The sequence below is a fragment of the Callithrix jacchus genome, chromosome 12, assembly GCF_049354715.1.
Source record: "Callithrix jacchus isolate 240 chromosome 12, calJac240_pri, whole genome shotgun sequence".
Lineage (NCBI taxonomy): Eukaryota > Metazoa > Chordata > Mammalia > Primates > Cebidae > Callithrix > Callithrix jacchus.
In genome coordinates, this window is record NC_133513.1 from 70977929 (window position 1) to 70995062 (window position 17134).

Sequence of the window (17134 nt, forward strand, 5' to 3'; positions counted from 1 at the left end):
GAAGAAAGACTACAATGAGAAATTTTGTGGGTTTTTTTTTTTTTTGGTCATTTTGTGGGTTTTTTTTCCCCTACTAGAAATGTTTCCTAATCTTTGAGGCATAGCACTACTGGGGAGGTGTTCTATCTTTTTATTTTAAAAAGTAATTGAAGACTACAAGAAGAAACCAAATGACTATAAGAAGACAAATGAAGTTGCATTCAGTGCTCTAATTCTTTTCACAATAAATTTATGGTCATTAAGTATTATATTTGGCCCACTGTAAGCCTATATCTCATATGCATACCAATTCATTAAACTAAATATAATGTCATACATTGGAACTTTACTTGTTCCATTTGTCTTCATGTATCTTTTATATTACTATAATTGAATATTATTGATAATAAGGCTGAAACTTTGTCTAATTTATATCTAATTGTGATCCTAACACTTGGCACACCCTACTCCTATGGAATTTGGCTGTTAGGGTAATGTTACATAAACAACAGAGAAGGTACAAAATAAATTAGGATATATGTGGTCCCTATTCATATCTATCCTCGTGTAAACAGGGAATTTGAACTTTATTTTTTTTCTCATCTTACCTGAAGAACTGGAAAGTGAATGATTTCGTGGTGCAGTGTTTATGCATTTCAGCAGTCTCTGCTCCTAGAGGGAAATCACCAGATCTAGGAGAATGTCAGAGCACTGTTTTATCTGAGAACAAATGTTAAAGAAATATCTTACTATAGCTGAAATAAAACCTGAAAATCGCTTTCAGCCTTTTTCTAACTTTATTTTTTATTAAGTCTCCTAGGTGGAACAATATAAACCCCTGACTAGCTACCTGAAAATGCTAACTTCTTGTGGAAGTATATTAGTTTCTTTACTCCAAAACTTCCAAAAAATATATATACAATGAAACCTACAGAAACTGAGGCTAAAATTCTATGCTTTATTCTGCTGTTTGATCCTTTCTTCTTACCAATCCTCAAAATACAGCTTAAATCTATCATCACTATCCATTTCTGCTTCACTTAATATTTATTGACCACTAAGGAATGAACAACAATATGATATAAAACACAGTTCTTTAAGTAAATTATTTTACAATTTAGCTGGGGAGCAGTTGTACTGGGCTGGAAAGTGTTCTCAAATCCATGCTCTTCCTGGAATATTAGAATGTGAATTTTGTTTGGAAAATAGGGTAATTGTAGATGCAATTAGGTAAGATGTGGTCATATTGGAGTAGGATGGGTCTGTACTCCAGTATGACTGGTGTCCTTATGACAAAAGGAGAAGAGACACAGAGACAAAAAACACTGGAAAGATGCATGTGAGGACAGAGGCAGTGACTGAAATGATGTGTCTGCAAGCCAAATAACCCGAGGGTTTGCTGGCAACACCAGAAGTTCAGAGAAACGCATGGAATAAATTTTCCTCTAGAACCTACAAAGAAAGTCCGAGGCTACCTATACCTTGATTTTGGGTTTTTAGCTCCAAGAACTGTGAGAGAATACATTTCTGTTGTTTTAAGCCATCAAGTTTGTGGTTCTTGCTTATAGCAGCCATAGGAAACTAATATAATAACCATAAAAATACAGCTGCTATTAAAAATACTGTTATGTTCCAGGTTCTGGTTCTTTTGAATTTCTTCCCACTCTAAGGTATTACTACATCTTATCACTATTGTTCCCAGAAGAGCAAATGTAGAGTCAGAGAAGCCTAACAACTTGCTAATGTCACTCAGCAAATAGCTCTAACCCTTGTCAGTATGTCTCTATGGACCAGTCTCTTCAATATGGGAGGATGGCCCATATAATTAGGCAGAAGGCAAAATGACAGGCAAGAAGGGAGCAGGCCCCCAAGCTGGGAATAGTCCAGATGTTCATGAATAGCAGTCATACGTCATGAATTGTGGTACATCCATGTGATGGAATACTACTCAGCAATACTAGAGCAAACATCTATAGCAGGCAACAGTATGGATGAATCTTAAATGCAATAGGCTGAGGGAAAGAAGCCATATGCAAGAAAGTGCATGCTATACGATTCCAATTATATGAACTCGTAGAATAGGCAGAACTAACCTTGGTGAAAAAAACTGAAATGGTGGTTGCCTATTGTGTGGAAGATGCTTTGCTGGAAAGCGGGCACTAAAGTCCCCATTTAGTGGTTCGGGGTGGCGGTAGCCCACTCCCTGCCGTCTGGGTATCCATATATGTATACACAGTTGGGAGTGGAAGAGTCTGTCAATGTCACAAGAACAGGTAGGAAAGAGTCCCATGTGCCAGTTCTGCTGGCCATTGTTTCTAGTGCCTAGCACTGTCCTGGCTCATAACAGTCCCTCAATAAATATTTGTGAAACAAGAGAACCCACTCACAAACTGGGTATGCCTACATATTGATGTTCATTACCCCTGAATTCCTGCAACATGTGCCACATAATTTTGCACTTGATTATATACCATATGGCAATGTTCTCTAATGTGTGGCATTTTATCACCCAATCATCTATATGCGTGAGAGAGAGCAAGAGAGAGAAAGGATATGTGATTGGAAAGGTTCTGAGATGATTACAGTAATTGTGTAGCAAACTAATAAAATGGCTGTGCACACTCTCTGTGCCAGTGATTCTAGAATTGCTGGAAGTTTGCAATGATAGTTCAAAACAAGTAAATAAATGTTTCTAGCACTGTGCTGGGTGCTAGGGGAGAATACAGGACAGGCAGAATACATGATCTTTGAGCTAAAGGACTTCATGTCCTCACTGGGAAAGAAGATAAGTGAGAATGTCATCGACACACTGCCAGGAAATGTGGCCAGAATATCACTCCTCTGCTTCCTGTCTGCTCATGGTGGACATCCCCACTCAGCCATGGCATCGTTGGACTCTTTCCTACCAAGACCTAAACTGGTTCAGGATATTTTCTCTTGTGGTCCTTGAGTGAGCCACACTAAACAACTGGATTCAGTAGGTGAGATGAACACTGAAAGCGCCAAAAGTTGAGGGAAGGCAGTCATGATGAGATCGACGTAGGTTCCAGGGGTCCGGGAAGGCTTCATGGAGATAGTAATTGATGAGAACATAAATTATGTCTTTATGCATGGGCTCTGTACCAGTGGTAGATCTGAGGGTCTCATACTAGAAGCCTACAGCATCCTCGGTAACTTCAGCTCAGCGTCCCTCAAGGGCCCCGCTGTCGATTTGCTCCATTTCTACAGTCTCAGGTACTGACTCTCCTCCCAATCAAGTAGCCCCTTGCTCGGGTGAACGATGACCTTTCAGGGGATACAACCCAGCCAGGTTTCTCCGTCCACCTGATTAGCCTGCTTGAGCACTGACTTCCCCAAGTGAAGCGTCTCTGAAAGGGGAAAAAACCAGTACTGCTGCCACCCCTCCTCACCCTGCAGAATCAGAGCAAGCAGAGCTTTTGTGTGCCCAGAACAGCCCAAGCTGTGTGGTGTGCCCGTAATACAACACAAAGAACTGAGTCTCTTACTACTCTGCTTACCCTCTAAGTTTTTTTAAGGCAGAATCTGGAAAGATGGTACCACCACTGAAGAAGAGGGCTTGTTTTGGTTTGTTTAGAGGCACATCTGCTAGAAAAACAGCAACAACAATACAGAAATTGTCTCTTCAAAGTTTGGCCCTCAAGAGTCTTTTGCATCTACAGAATCTTGTCAAATAAGAAAGGATGAAGGCTTTTCCTTTCAACTTTAAGAAAGAGCAGCTATCTTTTTGCTTCAGCCAGCAACAAGCCCTAATTAATAGTTCAATTTCATATATTGCCTTTCTTTTAGAAGTATATAAGATGGTTTGAAATGAAAAACAAATATCAAAATTATTTAGGAAGAAATGAAACACAAAAACGTGAGATTTGTCTTTGGAGATATTTTCTTTCTTGCTCTTTGGTCTTCTTGGGGGATTTTTTCCAAAAGCCCAGCACTACAATCTCACCACTCCCAGCAGTTGCCTGAACCCCCCACCTGCAACCCCCCACCTGCTATCATCCTCCTCTCTGACACTTCCCCAGAAAATTTATATTTTAAAATAGGATGTTTGCCTATCTAAAGGAGATATTTCCTATTGTAATCTGAGGTTTCGAATGAGGGTCAGGGCAGGAAAAGTTTATTGTCATAGTCTTCACTAGACCAACACATCGCAGGGACACAATTAATTTTCCTCATGGTTAGGACTGATCTCGACTTTGATTTCTGAAACTGCAACATGCACACATTTCCACTTGGGTCAGTGTTTTGTATTGGAAAAAAAAAATTCATTCTCTGCAGTTTCATATTGGGAAAACAACAACAACAACAACGAAACACTTCCTTCAACTTCTTTTTACTGACTTAGTGGCTTTTTTCTAGAATAGATTAGATGAAGCCAGAAAACAGCTTGGCCATAAAGGACATATTGATTCCATCAGATTTGCCAGAACACAACTGCAGAAAAAAGGTCTAAAAAAATGACTTGAGAAATCAAGATGCTGCCGAAGCAATTTGTTAGCCAGGAATCTTTCAGCTGTTGCTTGTTTTAAATTCTTTCATTTTGCATTTTGGGAAGGGAGTCTCAAATTAAAGCCAAAATCCTAAATGCGAAAAGATAAATGCCATTTGCTGTGAATTCTGATTATTTCTCTTGAATGAGTAACCAAGAGCCAATTTCTCACATAATAATAATTTTGCATATTAATGAGAAACAGAATTGATTGAGTTCTACAGGAGCCATTTCTAGCTGAATTATAAAGGAAAAATACCTTAGAGGCAAGAAGGACCTTAGAAAGCACGTAATTTAATCCCTTCACTTTATAGTACCAGAGAGGGTGAAAGCCTTGACCTTGAATATACTGAGTGCTTAGGGAGTACTTTGATCTGCGTCAAAATATATCTCAACCAGGTGTATTAATCCTGACTTTCCATTACTAACAAGGCTCTCAGCTATTATTTGCATAAGACTGTGGCAAGGACAAGATTTTATTCCTTAGGACTTAGAGTAGAAAATAAAGAAGTAATGCCACATGTGCAGGATTGCTACCTGAGGGGACTTCTTCATTTATATTCAGAAGCCCAGTTTGAAAGTAAACAAAGAGTGCTATTTGAACCAGTTTACCTAGTGTTGTAGGCAGCCATAGTTTTAGAAAAGAGAGTTTTGTGATCTCTTTATAGCATGGAAGTCTAAATCAACAGAGACAGACACTGAACCCAGGACAAGGCCCTGTCAGGATAAAACATGGAAATGGTGTTGAGATCATATCAACAAAACTAAAAAGTAAATATTACAAGGGCTTGCTGCAATGGGATATTGTCTGTAGTGAGGGCACACAGTGTTCCTCAGGCTGACAGCCCCCCCCCGCCCCCTATGAAACACTACCCCTCCCAGCAGGCTGGAAAGCTGCAGCCACACCCGGCACTGAACTGAGCCCCCTTGAGGCCACAGGCCACAGCTTCTTCCTCTCCCTCTGTCTAGGAACAGCAGATCTCCTGTGGTCAGCACACAAATAAATGGCCAGTTCCCTTCTGGGCTAGTCTGACCTTCAGTGTAATAATTCAGCTAATGGACTAACTTTAGAATGCTGTAAAGGATAAATCCCATGGTTTCATTTGCATTTGTGTTGTAGAAATAGATTTGTTCCTCACACACTAATCTTTAATATACATATTGCATTATCCAATAAGGATTTTTAAAATTATTATTTTACTTTAAGATTTATACTGAAAGATTACCAACATTACTTCTGTTCTCATCTATTATTTAATGAGTATATTCCAGCTGGACAGAAAGACAGGCTGTTTCCTGTCTGACTCATTGTTGCTAACAGTTGTCAGAGAAGCAAAACCTTCGGTCTGTTGATGTGCTCCAGCTGTGCAACTTTGGATATTGTATTTCTACTGAAAAAAAGCTGGTGACTTTTCTAATGCCCCTGCCATGGAAAAAAAAAGGACAGTTTATTGTCATGGGATGCCAATTATCAGTTTTTCAAAAAGGTTAAAAATCAATGATGAAGTTCTCTCTTGCTAACACCATTGCGTTGTGTTGAAAGGAGGTTTAGATTCTCAAAATCATTGTCAAACTTCATGTAGAAGTTTTTATGGTAACTCCAAACACCCAACCTCCAAACCAAAGACTGATATTTTATTCATTGAATAAGTTTTTCTACCCATTATTAAAACAGCTTTATTGAGATATAGTTGCATGTAATATAATTCATACAATTAAATGGTTTTCAGTATATTTACAGACTTGTATAATCATCATCACAACTAATTTTAGAACATTTTCATTACCCTAGAAAAACAGCTTCATTCTCCTTAGCTATCACCATCCCCTACTTCCCGAACTTACCCCAAGGCTTAGGCAATCACTAATTTTCTTTCTGGTTTTTTTTTTTTTTTTTTTTTTTGAGACGGAGTTTTGCTTTTGTTACCCAGGCTGGAGTACAATGGCGCGATCTCGGCTCACTGCAACCTCCGCCTCCTGGGTTCAGGCAATTCTCCTGCCTCAGCCTCCTGAGTAGCTGGAATTACAGGCATGCGCCACCATGCCAAGCTAGTTTTTTGGATCTTTAGTAGAGACGGGGTTTCACCATTTTGACCAGAATGGTCTCAATCTCTTGACCTCGAGATCCACCCGCCTCGGCCTCCCAAAGTGCTGGGATTACAGGCTTGAGCCACCGCGCCCGGCCTTCTTTCTGTTTTTATTGCTTTGCCTATTCTGGGAGTTTCATGTAAATGAAATTATTACAATATGTGATCCTTTGTGACTAGCTTCTTTTCGTTAGCATAATATTTTTACAATTTATTCATATTGTAAAATGTATCACTGCTTCATTTTTGTGGTTATATATTTCATTGTACAGGTATGCGACATTTTATTTATCTATTCACCTATGAATGGACATTTTGGTTTCGGTTTTGGCTGTTAGGACTAATCCTGCTGTGAACATTCATGTACAAGTTTTTCTGTGAACATATGTTTTCATTTTCCTTGGGTATATATCTAAGAGTAGAATTGCTATGTTACATGGTAATTCTATCTTTAACCTTTTGAAAAACTGCCAGACTATTTTCCAAAATGGCTGTACCGTTGGTCATTCCCACCAGCAATATATGGGGGTTCCAAATTTTCCACATCTTCTCCACGTGTTATCATCTGTCTTTTTTTCTTATAGCCATCCTAGTGAGTGTGTAGCGGACAGCTTCTTAAATCTATTTTTGAAGTGTTGTAATTATGTCCTTAAGCCCAGATGGATTCTGTGTCAGGGAGGAAGGAAACACACCAACCTGACACATGCTTCCCTGGCCATGCACTGCATGAGGGTGGTGACTACTCAGAGTCCTGCACCCAGGGCTTAGAAGACAGCCAGGCACCTTGTAGGCATGTTAAACATTTGTAGAATAAATTACTAAATAAGTCCATGGATAGCCTGCTGTGTGCTAGCACCAGAATGGATGCAGAGGTGCAAATGACATGGCCCTGCTCCTAAGAAGCTTATTTTCTAGAAGGCAATAGAATGCCATAATTCCTTAAAGAAAGTAGCTGATGATAGGAAGAGGTAAGTGGTAGGGGGAAGTGTACTCATTTCTAAGCTACTAAAGTATAAAGGGTGAAAACTTAAGCTCCTTTGATCTTAGTCTTATTTGTGAAGTCTGGCTTCCTGGAAATAGTGGGGAAGAACCACCAGTTACCCAAGTGAGGAAGCCTTCCATCAATAGTTGAAACCTCTCAGACATAAGAGCATCTCGTGTGTGTGTGTGTGTGTGTGTGTGTGTGTGTGTGTGTGTGTGTCTCTTTGGGCTCAGAGTATAACAGGAGTCTTCTCCTTAAACTCAGGTTTTTAGTGATTTGCCCATTTTCTTTCTTCCTTTCTGCTTTTTTCCCCCTATTTCCCTCCCTCTCTGTTTTTCCTCCTTGCCCCCTTCTCTCTCAATCATCTCTCTACCCATCTGTCTCACCACTTCTCCAACTACACTCTCACCAGCTACAGGGTATATTTTATTTAACTTTCTTCAGATTTAATACATAATTTGCAATCTACATGAAAAAACCATGATTTTCTTAATGGTTCTCTTGCTATTAAGGTTTATTTCCATTTTCATTATAAGTAATGCTATAAATGAATATGTTCATGACTTTTCTTTTCCAAATTTGAATATTTTAAAAAGACAACAGTCCAATTGAGTTTTTGGACTTTGAGCTTTCCCTTCATGGATGTCCACAGACCCAGGCCCCTTCCATCTGTGGAACAAAAGAGGAATGATTAGGGGAAGGTACTTGCTTCTTAATCACATTGACAGGAAGTGGCCCCCATTCTATTGGATGCTATAATTTCTGTTTACATCCCACTGAAGAGACCTTGTCATATAGCTCCACCTGGTTAGAGGAGGGTCTGGCTGGACAGACACTTTCCAGTAACAGCTGTGCATTCACAAAGGAGGACCATGAATTTTGGGTGGACAGTTTGTTTTTTCTGTAATTACAGACTGTTAGTGGTATGACCATTGTACATTTTGATGTCTTGGTACCTTTTACCCAATAGTTCCTCTATCCTCATTGAAATATTTTCATTTTATGTATTTCTGGTTATAAAGAAAACAAGCATTTGGTCTCAGTCAGTCAATTCCAGTAATCTATCCATTGGCCTTGTCTATTATAGGCAGAACCAACGTGGCTGCTACCACAATTTTATTTTCCTTATACTAATTCTACCTATAACCTTTTGGTTTTTCATACCACTCTGGTTAATTATTTTGATATCTGTTACTATATTGAGCAATTAATTGAGACGTTATCAATGATGGCTTTTGAAATAGCAAGGAGAGATTGGCTCAACTGATTTTGAAAAGATTAAATAGAAGACAATAACCAAAGAAGCTGGTTTTCCTCCAAGGAGACTGCAGAACTGCAAAAATGCCTTAGCTTAACTATAGGGTCTCATTCAAAATAAAAAATAACTTAGTATTATCTGGAAATATATGCATTTATCATTTCTTCTTCCTCCTGAGCTAGTTGTTGTATACATATCTGCTATTGCTTTCATCAATGATTATAATTAAGGTGCCACTCTTTCTAGTTAAATAATTTTGGGGCTTCTTTTACAGAGTCTCTAAGACTTAAGCACTGGTTTGAAAACACTTGCCCCACCTCTTCCCTTCAACCACCATCGCCAGCTCAAATCTGGACTGTTGTAATGCTGTTAAAGAAATAGCAGGGCCGGGCGTGGTGGCTCAAGCCTGTAATCCCAGCACTTTGGGAGGCCGAGGCGGGTGGATCACGAGGTCGGCAGATCGAGACCATCCTGGTCAACATGGTGAAACCCTGTCTCTACTAAAAATTACACAAAAAAAATTAGCTGGGGACGGTGGCGTGTGCCTGTAATCCCAGCTACTCAGGAGGCTGAGGCAGGAGAATTGCCTGAACCCAGGGGGCGGAGGTTGCAGTGAGCCGAGATTGCGCCATTGCACTCCAGCCTGGGTAACAAGAGTGAAACTCCGTCTCAAAAAAAAAAAAAGAAAAAAAAGAAATAGCAAAATTTTGGCTTTGCCAAAATGAGTCTCAATTTTACTTGGTTGATCCTTATTATTTTTTCTTTGAGAATTAAAGGGTATAAACAGGAGATTTTAATGTCAGCTATAGATAATTGGAATACCTCCTAAGTGATAGAACAGGTAAACTTTAGAATGTTAAGGAGAAAAACTGATGAGGCAGAGAAAATTATGCAAGATTCATTCACTCATTGAATTCATTTATTTAATAAATATTGAGTTGCTTGTATGCCCAGCACTGTTCTGCTTATGGTCTAACTAGCTATATTTAGGATTCTAGATGCCTCTAGCTTGGGATTCACTAGGGAATGAAATAGACAAAGTTTTCTGTATTTGTGAGGCTTATATTTTAGCAGAGTGTAACAGTAAGAATAATCAGTAGGTAAATTAGGTAGTAAGTTAAAATGTAATAAATATCAAACTTTGTTTAACAAATAGGATGTTGTTAATTAATGTATCATTTCATAGCAAACATTAACATGAGGTAAGGAGCTAAAATTTTATATGAGGTGGCTGAGATAGGCTTGAGAAGACCTAAAGGGCAGGAAGGAGTGAACCTGGCACAGATTCGAAGGACAAGATTTCTAAGCAAAAGGAACAAGTGTAGAAGCCCTGAGGCTGGGGCGCACCTGTCACTGGAAGAAAAGCAAGAAGATAAATGGGGATGGATTGAAATTGTAGCGGGTAGTAGCAGGGGGTGAAGTCAGAAAGAAATGGGGAATGTTGGACAGACAACGTAAAGTCTTATAGACGAGGGTCCCCAACCCTTGGGCCATAGACTGGTACTGGTCCGTGACCTGTTAGGAATCGCACTGCAAGCAGGAGGTGAGTGGCAGGTGAGAGAGCATTACTGCCTGAGCTCTGCCTGCTTCAGATCAGTGGAGGCATTAGATTCTCATAGGAGCATGAATCCTGTCATGAATTGTGCATTATAGGGATCCAGGTTGTGTACACCTTATGAGACTCTGAAGCCTGATGATCTGAGGTGTTATACTTTCATCCAGAAACCATTCAGTCATCCACTCCCCCACAATTTTTTTGTGGAAATATTGTCTTCCACAAAACCACTCTCTGGTGACAAAAGGTTGGGGACTGCTGTTGTAGACTGTTGCCCACTGTAAAGACTGACTTTTAAGAGAAATGGAGATACATAGGAAGGTTTTAAGCAGAAGACTGACATGATCTGGATTACATTTCTACAGCATCATCCAGGCTGCTGAGTTAAGAATAGTCAGTAGGTAAGCCAAAGCAAAAACACAGTTGGGGGCTACTGTAATAAATACTCTAGGCACTAACCGCTGCTATGTTGAACCAGGGAGGGTTATTGAAGGCGATGAAAAATAATTACATTTTGGATCTATTTTGAAGATAGAACCCACTGGGGCCAGGTGTGGAGGTTCATGCCTGTAATCTCAGCACTTTGGGAGGCCAAGGTGGTGGGAGTATTGCTTGAGCCTGGGAGGTCAAAGCTACAATGAGCCATGATGGTGCCACCACACTGCAGCCTGGGTGACAGAGTGAGACCCTGTCTAAGAAAAAAAAAGAAAGAAAGAAAAAAGGAGAACCTACTGGATTTCCTGATGGATTGGATATGAGGTCTGACAGAATCAGAGGAGTGAAAGATTCTGTAATGGCTTGTATTATTGCCAAAATATTTGTTGGTCCTTCCTACAGAGCACATCACTCTGGGAGAATTATCCTTGTACCCCCATGTCATCAGGATTGGACATGTGAGTTGCTCCACTGCAGTGAATGGGAAGTGATATGCCCCTTTCCAGCAGAATATTTAAGCACCATCATGTGGAACCTCTTCTGTCCTCTGTTATGAGAAAGGCAATGTCCCAGATGGGGGAACCCCTTCAGCTTAGATTCTGAGGTAAAGAAGACATTAAACAGTCACAGTTCACATTCTGCTGATATGTAACATTGCTTGCTCTAAGCTTCTCAGATTTTTGTTGTTGTTGTGACATAACTCAGCGAAAGTTCATGGATACAAGTTGCCTTCAAGGAGTTTGTCTTCAACATATGAAAGGATGGAGTTTTCATTGACTGAAATGGGAAGATTGCTAAATTGGGTGCGGGGGGAATAGGTTTCAAAGGGAAGATTAAGAGTTCATCTTTGGACATGTTAAGTTTGAGATGTTTGTCCTATATAAAGGTAGGGATACTGAGTAGGCAATTGGATGTAAGAATCTCAAGTTCAAATGGGATGCTAGGGAGGAGATAATAATTTTGGGGCTGTCAGCATAGAGTTGGTGGTTTCTAAGGCCAAAGAGTTGCTTAACATCATCAAGAGAGCAGTTAACAGCAGAAGAGGACTCCATGACTGCTCATTACTGACCCCATCAAGAGCATTTTCTCTAGGCAGGGGAGCCTAATTGAGATGAGTTTGAGAAGGAATGTGATGAAAGAAATTGGCAACAGCAAGGATAGTTAATTCTTTGGGGATTTGCTCGGCAGTCAAGAAATAGGTAAGAAACTGGATCAGATGTTGGATCAAGAGAGGGTTTTTCTAACAGGATGAACACAACAGAGCAGATGCTTTTCTTGAACAGTCAAGTAGAATTCTTTTATGTCTCTTGGCCTGTTTCTCAGTTTCAAAGAGTGGAAAGAAGCTAGCATTTATCACACATTTAAAATATGCCATATAGGAAATGAAACATATTAACATATTCATTTACTCTTCACAACCGCATCGTGAAGTAACTGTGATTACCTTTCAGGGTCTCTGAAAGATGAAGTAACTTAATTGATGTCACACAACTAGTGCACGGAAGAGCTGAGATTCAATTCTTTGTCTCACTTTTGCAAAGCCCGTGCTCCTTTCTCTCTAGTAATTGCTTTCCAAACAAGATAAAATGTTCTCTCTGAGGCAAATCTCATGAACATTTCCTGTTTTGCTTTTCTACTAGCAGAGCATGGTATGAGATAAGATTGTACTAGCCGGTGACTTTGTGTTCCTTATACCATTGTCCAATATTTACCATTGGGCCACGCTCTGCTACTGTTGGCTCTAAATTAAGAGTTCAACTGCCCAACCTGAAATATGAATTTAAGCTCACCACTGATGCTGTCTAGAGAGCTCCAAACGCACTAAAATGTCCAGTGAAAATTTCAGTCTTTTCTTTGTTCAGAGCCAAGCAGTCACCAAACTAACATGTTGCTTTAGAGTTTGGTAGAAATTAAGATAATTCATAATGATGATTGAATATGTGTGATATAAAACCTAAAAGTGGTTTCCTAGTACAAAGGCCACTTCTGCTTCTGTTGGTTTGTTTAATTTCTACCACCCACAATAAGCAGATGAATCAAGTGGCAGTGGCTGGGCTCTCATAATATTAGTTTCTGTAATAAAAATCTCTTCAAAAAGCCTCTCAATGAATTATGTAGCTGGAGGCCAAAATACTCATCATGCATTAGTTTATTAAGAAAAAGTAACATCCACTTTTTATTGAAATATAAAGGAATATGTAAGGTGTTTTAGTCTATTCAGGCTGCTGTAACAAAAATGCCATAAACTGGCTGCCTTATATACAACAGAAATTTATTTTTTACAGTTCTGGAGGCTAGGAAGTCAAAGATGAAGGCACCAGCAGATTCAATGTCTGGTGAAGACCATTCCTCAATGATGGTGTGGCAACCTCCCTTGGGCACTTTTTATAAGTGCATTAATCGATCTCATTGAGGACTAGATATCAACACATGAATTTTGTAGAGACATAAACATTCAGACCACAACCTAAAACTATAAATTAGTACTTTAGTTTTAAAAGTCACAGTAAGTTCTGCTATTTCAATGTAAATAACGATTTCTAGTGTCCTACAGAAGCGCATAGAAAGGCTGTCCAGGGTCTGATAATGTGGTGTGGCTTACTGCAGAGCTTGAATTGGTGATGGGGACACATGTATAGGGCTGGTGAGTTATCAGGAAAATATGGGGATTTAGCCAAGTTTTCTCACATCCTGATATGTTGTTCTATACTTAGCTGCCATGGAGGAAGCAAAGCAAATTTGCATTTCTAGTGAACTGCGTAGCTAATTTGATCCATGTGTTAAATCTTCCAATTCCCCTTTGAGAAAGGATCTTTTGTCCATAGGATATCCACGTCACTCAAGCAGAGCCAATCAGAAGCCTTCTCTGGGATTATGTTGATTTTTGATGGCTAGAAAAAAACATGTTCTTTTTTTTCCTCACAGGGTTGCAGAATTACCAGCAATCCTCTTCCTGCCACCCAGGGCAGGCCTGTCCGCAGCAGAAGGTCATGAGGCTGGTCGACCTGTGAAAATGAGCTGAGCTGAGGTAAGAGAGATATACTGAGTTCAGTCCCCAGTTCTAAGTCCCGAGGCTCAGGTTTCTGAAGCTCATCTTTAAATTCTATAAACATTAACTTTTCAAAAATTGCTCTGCTATAGAAAACTCATTAATGTTCTTATTTCAGCTATGATCCAGTGAAAATATCAACTGCTTAAATTACTACTACACCTAAAGAAGTGTATTAGCTTGGTATCTTAGTAGCTTTGGCTGCTATAATGACATACCATAGACTATATGGCTTAAACAACAGAAATTTATTTCTTCTGGTTCTAGAGGTTGGGAAGTTTAAGATCAAGGTGCCAGCAGGGTCATTGTCTCATGAGGGCTCTCTCCTTGGTTTGCAGATGACTATCTTCTCACTGTGTCCTTACATGGCACACGTATACACACATACACACGGTGGGAGGAGAGAGAGAGAGCCAGGGGAGAAGGAGTGGAAACAAGTGAGCTCTGGTCTCTGTTTCTCTTTTTATAAGGATGCTGATCTCATCATGGGGCCCTTACCCTCACAACCTCATCTAAACCTAATTATCTCCTGAAGATATCACCTCCAAATACTACCAAGTTGGGTGATAGGGCTTCAACATATGAATTTTGTGGTGTGGGGACACAAACATTTATTCCCTAACACTTGGGAAGAAATTTGAGTAAAATAGAGGAAGGTAGGAGAAATGAAGGAAGGAAGAAGTTAGTGAACAAAGAGAAAGAGGGAAAGAAAAAAGATGAAATTTCTATTCCCCTCAGAAACTTTTCGTTTCAATTCCATGGGTCAATAAATTCTCTCTCTTTCTCTCTTGTTTAACTTATTTTAAGTTGGGTTTTTGTCACTTGTAACTGAAAGAACCCTGGTTAATTCACCATCCTTTGAAGGTGTTACAAAGATTATTCTGTTGCATTACATTATATAATTAAAGAATTAGGAATACCTTTTTATTGAGAGTTGTTCCAACTTAATTGTTCAAATTGTGTCCTTATCCAGTGAGTCTCTCTCATCAAGTGCAATAAATCCTAACTGTAATCTGTTTCCTTCCTCCAACAAATGAGTAAGAAATTGTATTGAGAGCTTCCAGAGTAAAGAGCTGATAAAAATTCAAAAGGAAATATTAAAACATAATCACTAAATAAAAACATGAGTACACAGGTTCTAAGAAATGAAAATTAGAGATGAAAATAATGTAAATGTGGAAAAGTATAACCCTCTAGGAACATCCTTCATTTTCTAATAAGTTAATTGTACATTCTATTTTGGTAGAACTGGACTCTCTCCTGTATTTTGGTCCTCAACTTTTTTTCATGTTAATGTCCTACTCTGCTTCATGAAGAGGATGTTATTAATAAGTTGTCACTACATTGTAAATGTATCATCTAAAAGTTTGGGCTTAGAGGGAACATGTAATGTTCCCTCTCATGGTTAAGATCCTGCCAGCTGGTTTCCTGCTCAGGCAATAGAAAAGCAAACCAAGAGCATGATGAATGAAGCTATGTAATTTTAAAAATGACTGCATCTTTCTGGCCTTTATTTGAGAAAAAAGAGAGAAAGAAAATTGAAAGTGTTAGAATGTTTTGAAAAAATAAGAAATAAGTAGTAGGTGAAATCAAATTCTAAACAAAATTAAAATGTATAAAGTAAGTTGATGAATGCAACACAAAAAAATTAAACATTGTTCTTAGCTTGGAGAACACTTAGGAGAGTACATGTGTCTCCCTCAGCTCATTACGTTTTCCCAATCCTGTGAAAATGACACATGTCCAACTTGCTTGTCATCCTTCTTCTTACAGAAATAAAGTAAACTGTCTTCTGTCTCAAATTAGTTCACATGTGCCCCCTTTCAAGCATGGACAAATCAGATAACCCATTGTATTGCAAAGAGGAGAAAGAGAAGTGCAGGCCAGAGGAACTGCTGCTCAACAGGAAGTTTTTTCCCTTCCCCTTTTTTTCTCCTCTCCTTTGTTTTTTCTTCCCAATTATCTTTAGTCTTAAATTGTAGATTGCATGCCCTAGAATCCTAGGGCTAGTATAAGGCTGGTGTGGTGGGAACAGAAAGGTGTGTTTTTCACCCCACCAGGCTGTGAATTCCAGCTCTTACACTTGCTAGTTAGTTGCAGATTTCTTAGCCTCTCTGAACCTGTCTTGTATAAACACAGGGACAAACAGAGTGGATAACAGACATTGGAGACTCCAAAAAGTGAGTGAGAAGGGGTAAGGGATGAAATATTACCTATTGTGTACAAGGTACACTATATGAATGACAGGCGTGATGAAAGCCCAGACTTCACTACTGTATATAAATCTGTGTAATATAATTACACTTGCATCCCTAAATCCATAAAATAAGTTTTAAAAATCTGAGGATACAATATATATTCCCTATGCTATGCAGATATAACAGTGTGAAATGCTTTATAATGCTACAGGTGAAAGATGACTATTTTAAAAATTGTATCCAGCTCTGAGGTCACTTTTCAAGTTCTCTACAAGTCCAATGTTAAGACAATGGGGTAGAGACCATGTATTTCAACCTATTATTGTTGCTACTGGAATTTATGCAGGTGGGTGACTCCAGTCATAGTAGAGACCACTGCCTGTGCTAGGTTGGCTAGAAGGACCCTCACTAATGTTCCACAGGGGCTATTGCAGCTTCTTTACCCCAGAGGTTCTGACTGTAGGGGTTGTGGCCTCCCATTCCTGCCCCGTCCAAAGTCCCATGGGAGCCAGTTTCAGGGGTTAGATTCCTTTCCCCTTGGCTCTTAAAGATCACAACCCCTCTTTTAGAAATGTTCCAGAACCAAAGGAAAATCACATCCTAAAAGTCAATGAAGCTGGTGAGTGCATGGAGGAATAGGAGCCCTTATATGTTGCAGGTGAGAATGTAAAATAGTGCAACTGCTGTGGAAAAAATTTTGGCACTTCCTCAAAAAGGCAAACGTGGAATTACTCTATAACCCAGTAATTTTACTCTTAGGAAAATAAGCCCAAGGAAAATGGGATCACCCATCCACACAAAACTTGTGTATGAATATTCTTGGTGACATTATTTGTAATAGATGAAAAGATGTAGGGAATGCGAGTGACTGCTAATGGGTATGAAGTTTCTTTTTGGATGTATTGGAATGAAATAGTGATAATAGTTGCACAACCTTGTGAATATATTAAACACTGTTGAATTGGCCACTTTAAAATGGTGAAGTGTATGGTACATGTTACAGCCTAATTTTAAAAAGTGAATTATGTAGAACAGTGTAAGCATCACTTCTTGAGTACCTGCTAATTTGCAGAAACTAGTTTTA

At 39.2% G+C, this 17134-nt stretch overlaps 1 long non-coding RNA gene across 1 annotated transcript in view; it reads left to right on the top strand.

Moving 5' to 3' along the window:
• Positions 1 to 17134, top strand: part of LOC144578696 (uncharacterized) — a 157736-nt gene that overhangs the window by 131507 nt on the left and 9095 nt on the right. The window contains exon 4 of the long non-coding RNA XR_013524966.1: positions 13729 to 13831. This is a non-coding gene — a long non-coding RNA (uncharacterized LOC144578696). The remainder of the gene's footprint in view (positions 1 to 13728; positions 13832 to 17134) is intronic.